The sequence below is a fragment of the Lathyrus oleraceus genome, chromosome 5 (assembly GCF_024323335.1).
Source record: "Lathyrus oleraceus cultivar Zhongwan6 chromosome 5, CAAS_Psat_ZW6_1.0, whole genome shotgun sequence".
NCBI classification, from domain to species: domain Eukaryota; kingdom Viridiplantae; phylum Streptophyta; class Magnoliopsida; order Fabales; family Fabaceae; genus Lathyrus; species Lathyrus oleraceus.
The window spans coordinates 447,143,189-447,148,602 of NC_066583.1; positions in this window are offsets into that span (position 1 = coordinate 447,143,189).

Consider the following 5,414-nt stretch of genomic DNA (forward strand, 5'->3'; position numbering starts at 1 on the left):
ATTTTTTGGATCATTATTAATATTTTTTACGATTTAATTGATTTTGTGTTTGTTTTTAATTGTTTAGAAATACTTTTAAATATTAAAAAATTCTGAAATTTTTTCACCAAGGTCCTTTGACCTTGTTTGACCTATGATAAATCACATTGCCATTTCTTTGGTGTTTTGATGAGGTTTTAGAAATTTGAAAAACCATATTTAATTTAAATGTATTATTTTTGTCTTTTTAATTTGAATAAATGCCAATTAATTGTCTTGACCAATTGTGATTATTTGTTTGAGTTTGAGTCTTGTTGTTGGAAATTGGTCAAGGTTGATTTGACTTTGTCAAGTTAATATCATTGGATTTAGGGGATTGATGGAATGTACATTCCATATCCCAAAATGAATGGGTGATATTTGTAAGACCCTAATTTTTACCCTAAGATCCCTCATGGCATCATATCATTGCTCATTGCATTGCCTCAAGGATCATAGCATGTGTGGCTCCTTAACCCTAGGGTTGGGACTTGTGTGAGTTAGTTTGAGACCACCAAGCATGCTTGAATTGTATATTATTGCTTTTCTTATTTTGTTTATTACCAAAAGTACAAAAATATGCCACTAACCTTTGTTGTTTTAAAGCTCAAGCAATCATGAGATCCCATGCTCCTAGGAGGCTCCTAAGCTCAATGAAGTGGCCAGATAAAGATGAAAACAAGCATGAAAATGGTCCACAAAGCTCTCAATCATCATATATGTCTCTCAAGTATCTAAATTTGCCAATTTGATCAAGATAAACCAAAGGGCTTGAGGATTGTTTCCCATGGAAACCCTAATTCAACTGTGCCTCAACTATGCCTTGCTCATGAAGCAACCTCAACCTATGATCAAATAAAATCAAGGGAATTCATTTCATTCGTTATTTTATTCATATATGAGCCTATGTTAGTATCCTCAATCATTCGTTCATCAAAATTTGAAGTTTGGCCTTGAGAAGTTGACCAGTCAAGTCATCTGACTAAACTGAGATCCACTGAGACCTTACTTTTGATGTGTTTTTCAAATGAATATGACCCCAAGATAAATAATGTACTTAAAAACCATATGAACAAAGTTTATATTCATAAAAAATCCATTTGAAATTTGGAAGGTCATCATTCATTTCAAAACGTTATAGGTCATTTTGACTGAAACCCTAATTTTGGGTCAACTTCCCAAGAACTTAACTTCCTAAATTTTTATGATTTTGAGGTTAGACAAATTGAATTGGAAAGCTTAAGATGTCCACTTAAAAGGTTATGCTGGACAAAATTTCATAATACTAAAAGAAACACATGTGATAATACAAAACATTATAGGTCACTTTGGACCAAAACCATTGAAAGTGAAAAATGTCCAACTTCAAGTGCCCATAACATTCTCATCAAAAACCCAAATGATGCAAAATTTAAGTCCAAATTTATTATCTTGAAAAGATATACATCTTTGATGTTGGAGGATTTTCCATTCGAGGCATACATCACTGAAACAGAAGGGTTTGAAGTTTGTCACTTTTGGCAAAAAATTTCAAAGGGAACTTATACATGTTTTGTACCTCAAACTTCAAGGCCAGTTTTCACAAATTTCCGAACTTTAAATGTATTTTTTCCTAACATAGCTTTTATTCCTTATGTCAAGACCTTTCCAACCGTTATTCACATGCCTATGTTTGGATTTTCTATGAGGGACTTTCGAAGAGTTGAACATTTATGACCAAATATGCAATTCACATTGAATCTTCATGCACAAGCTATTACAGTCCCAATTGCACGTCCATTTCAACTTCAAATGATATCAGCATTCATTTCCATCCAAGTTTGGGCCTCACATGCGCCTGTACAAGCCCATGCATGGAGGACCCAATGATCATGCACATGAGTATTTTCCCTCATTGCTTGCAGCTCAGTTATAAATACATGCCCTCCCTCATTCAAATCTCAACCTCAAGGCAACCTGAAACCCTGCTGAAGTGAAAACCTAACCATACTCAAAGGAATTCTGATTTTTTTTCTCAATTTCAAACTTGAATTTCAACACAATCAGTTGATCTTCAAGTTTCAATTCCTAAGCCTTGCATCCTCATCATCTCCTGATCAAATTGGAAGCAAGAGTTTGAGTAGATCGTGCTCCACAAAGCTTCTATTCAAAGGTATATTGCTTAAGTGTTTTGATCTGAATCTCATTATACAATGTGAATTGCTTGTGTTCAAACTATTTTCTGAAGCCCTCGAGCAAGAGACAGTCCAGTGGTGGTCTTGATTTAATGTTTTGAAGCAATTCAGTTTGCACACCTTGAATTTCAAGCTCAGGTTTCTCACTTGATACAGATGTTGAGGACAATCCAAGGTTACAGGGGTGATGTACATCACCCCAACTTCATTTTGGTACCTGGCTCGTGCATTTTGGTTGAGGTTCAAAAAGCTGCAACTGGTGGCCGGAGTTGGTTGGTCCACCGGAGAAGATGGTGGTTTCCACCACATCCCCACGTGGATGACTCCAAGCCCTTGGATCTGTTTTAAATGTTCTAATCTCTGCCATGCGTGTTGTTGACTTATTTTAATACCTCATGTTGCGCGCTTGACTCAAGACTATGGTATGCCAGCGCTTTTGATCCATTGGATCTAGCCACGTCATTTAATGAAAGCCATCCAAGCGCTGCTAATTTTTCTCATTTTCTATTTTCTGTTTTATTTTCTTTTGATTCCATTTATTTTTAAAAATTCATAACTATTTTATTTGAAGTCACAAAAATATGAGACTAATGGCAAAAAAATTCTCGAAAAATCTAGTTTCATAATCTGATTTTTAATTATTTCTGTGACTTCATTTAATATTTTTTGTGAATTATTTTGTTTTTGATAGTTTTTAATTCATTTTAAATACTTTTTGATATCCAAAAATTCCAAAAATATTTTCTTAAGACATATGGATCAGGATAAGTCTATGAAAAATATTCTCATCAATTTCTTAATTGATTTGAGATTTATTTGAGATTTTAATTTATTTGTGTTATATTTATTGTTTTTAATTGGTTTTAAATAGTTTCTGTTTTCAAAAAATATTGAGAAAATTTGTCAAACCTTGTTTGACAATGTTAGACCTATGGTAATTCAGTTGGACTTATCCAAGTTGATTTGAATTGAATTTGAGGTTTGACCATATTTTGTTCATTTTATTTTATGTTTTATTTTAATTCCAAAAATACCAAAAAATATGTTTGACTTTGTTAACTTCTAAACTTCATTTCTCTTTTGTTTACCATTGCATGATGTTTATTTGATTCACATTTGATCATTGTGTTTTGATTATGTCATTTGAATTCTCCCTTTATTTCATTTCATTTCATCTTCATCTTCTTCTTTTTATTTTGGCCAATGAGATAATGATTTGTGGTTGGTCTTGACATATGAGAGGCTTAACCTTCTTTGATCCAAGTCAAACTCAACTTGATCAAAGATCAAGTATATTGCTTTGTGTCCAAGATAGGTTGCTTCTTGGTCAAGCAAAAAACCTAAAATCCATACAAGGCTTTCCTTGTTTTTATTTGGCATGGCAAGTTGTAGGAGCTTGGCTTACTAGTCATGATCTCTAACTTGTGTTTATTTGCCTATAGTTTTATTGACCGACCTCAGATAGGTGTGACTACTATATTAGTCCACTTACGATTGCTTAACATAGCGCTAAATTGTCTTATGACACACTAACATTAACCATTAACTACTAACTTTAATTCAAGCATTTATTTCTTGCAATTTACTTTCTTGCTAATTTATTCATATTTCTTTTTACTTTGCTCACTTGAGCTCGTATATTATGTTTATGTCATTTTCCTTTTGCTCATTTGAGCTCATTATTGTATATAAGTATATTGTTGCTTTATGATTGTTTTGTCCTTGTTTGTGTGAAACCAATGGAAAAAGGAGAAAGGACTTAGAATTAGGACCTTACCTATGCTTAAAGTCGTTCAAGAGCAACTAGGCCTCATGCCTTTAGAATGCTAAATTTGTTGAAGAGCAACTAGGCCTCATGCCTTTAGAATGCTAAAACTTAAAGTTGACTTCAAAGGACCCCTAATCTAAACTCATTCTTTGTCCATTCCTCTTATTGTGTTGTGAACTTTTTGATGTTTGTTCTTGTGTGATAGAGATTCCATCTTGAGATAGTAAGAAGGACCATTGTCATGAGTGGCCAAGTTAATAAAAACAAGCCAATTGGAGATCCTAGGAGATTAAATATAATATTTGATTGATTGCTTGAGTGATTGCTATGTCCAAAGGAAAGGAGTATCTTGAATCATCTTTATGATTTCATGAAAAGCCAATCTTCTTCTCTCCATTCTAACCCAAGCCAAACTCATTTTGTGCAAACTTTGACATTATTTTCAAATTAGAAACCTATGCCTTATGCCTTTGATTTTTCAAAATCTTTTCTTTAATACTCATAGTAAATAAATTTGAACCATACTTTGACCTCATTTTGTGAATACTTCTAACTTGTAAATACAACTCACTTCAAGTTGTTTTGGTGGTTCCAATGGCCAACTTTGTTAAAAAAACTTTTCATAAACATTAGCCATAGGTTTGAGTTATCATAGTGGTTGATGTAAACCTCACCTCATCCTTAGTGATTGGACTATAAGTCTTCCATACTTATTATAGGGTGGATCCCTCACTAGTATATTGATGCTCTCCTCACACGGTGGATTGTTGGTTTAGGTTGAGTTTTCTACCTTTAATAACAAAAGACCTTAAGGCTTTTGGAAAATCAATTCACCAATATTTTGAGATTTTTACCCCGAACTACGAGGTTTTGATCCTACCTTTGTGATGGTATGCAGGCAATGGGTTCATCCATTCAAACAACATAATTGTAAATATGTATATTCTCTTCTCATCCCCCAAATCTTGTTTGCACAAATATTTTCACAAATACCAACCTACAATACATCTTGCAAAAAGGGCTCCCTTAGAGTATTAAGGATGTCTTGGGTGCTTAAAACCTTCCCATTTCATAACCAACCCCCTTACCCAGATCTCTGACATTTTTATTAGTTTTTGATTTGATAAAACTTCTTACTTGGTTTTTGTTCGCTTTCTAACCTTTCCTTTGGATAAATAAAAGTGCGGTGGCGACTCGAATTGTATGCTTACATTTGATTTAGCCAATAAATCTAAAGGTAACGAATACCCCGCTACAGAAAAGTGGCGACTCTGCTGGGGAGTTCTACTACACTTCCTAGTGGGTTTAGCCTACTTTTTGTTTGTTGTATTGTATGTTTATATTTATTTGTGACATATTTTTGTTCAAGTTTGGGATGACTGTATTGCTTGTAATCTATGAATTGCTTGACATATTCAATTGCTTGTGTGCTTTGTGGTCTCTTGTGAGATGAG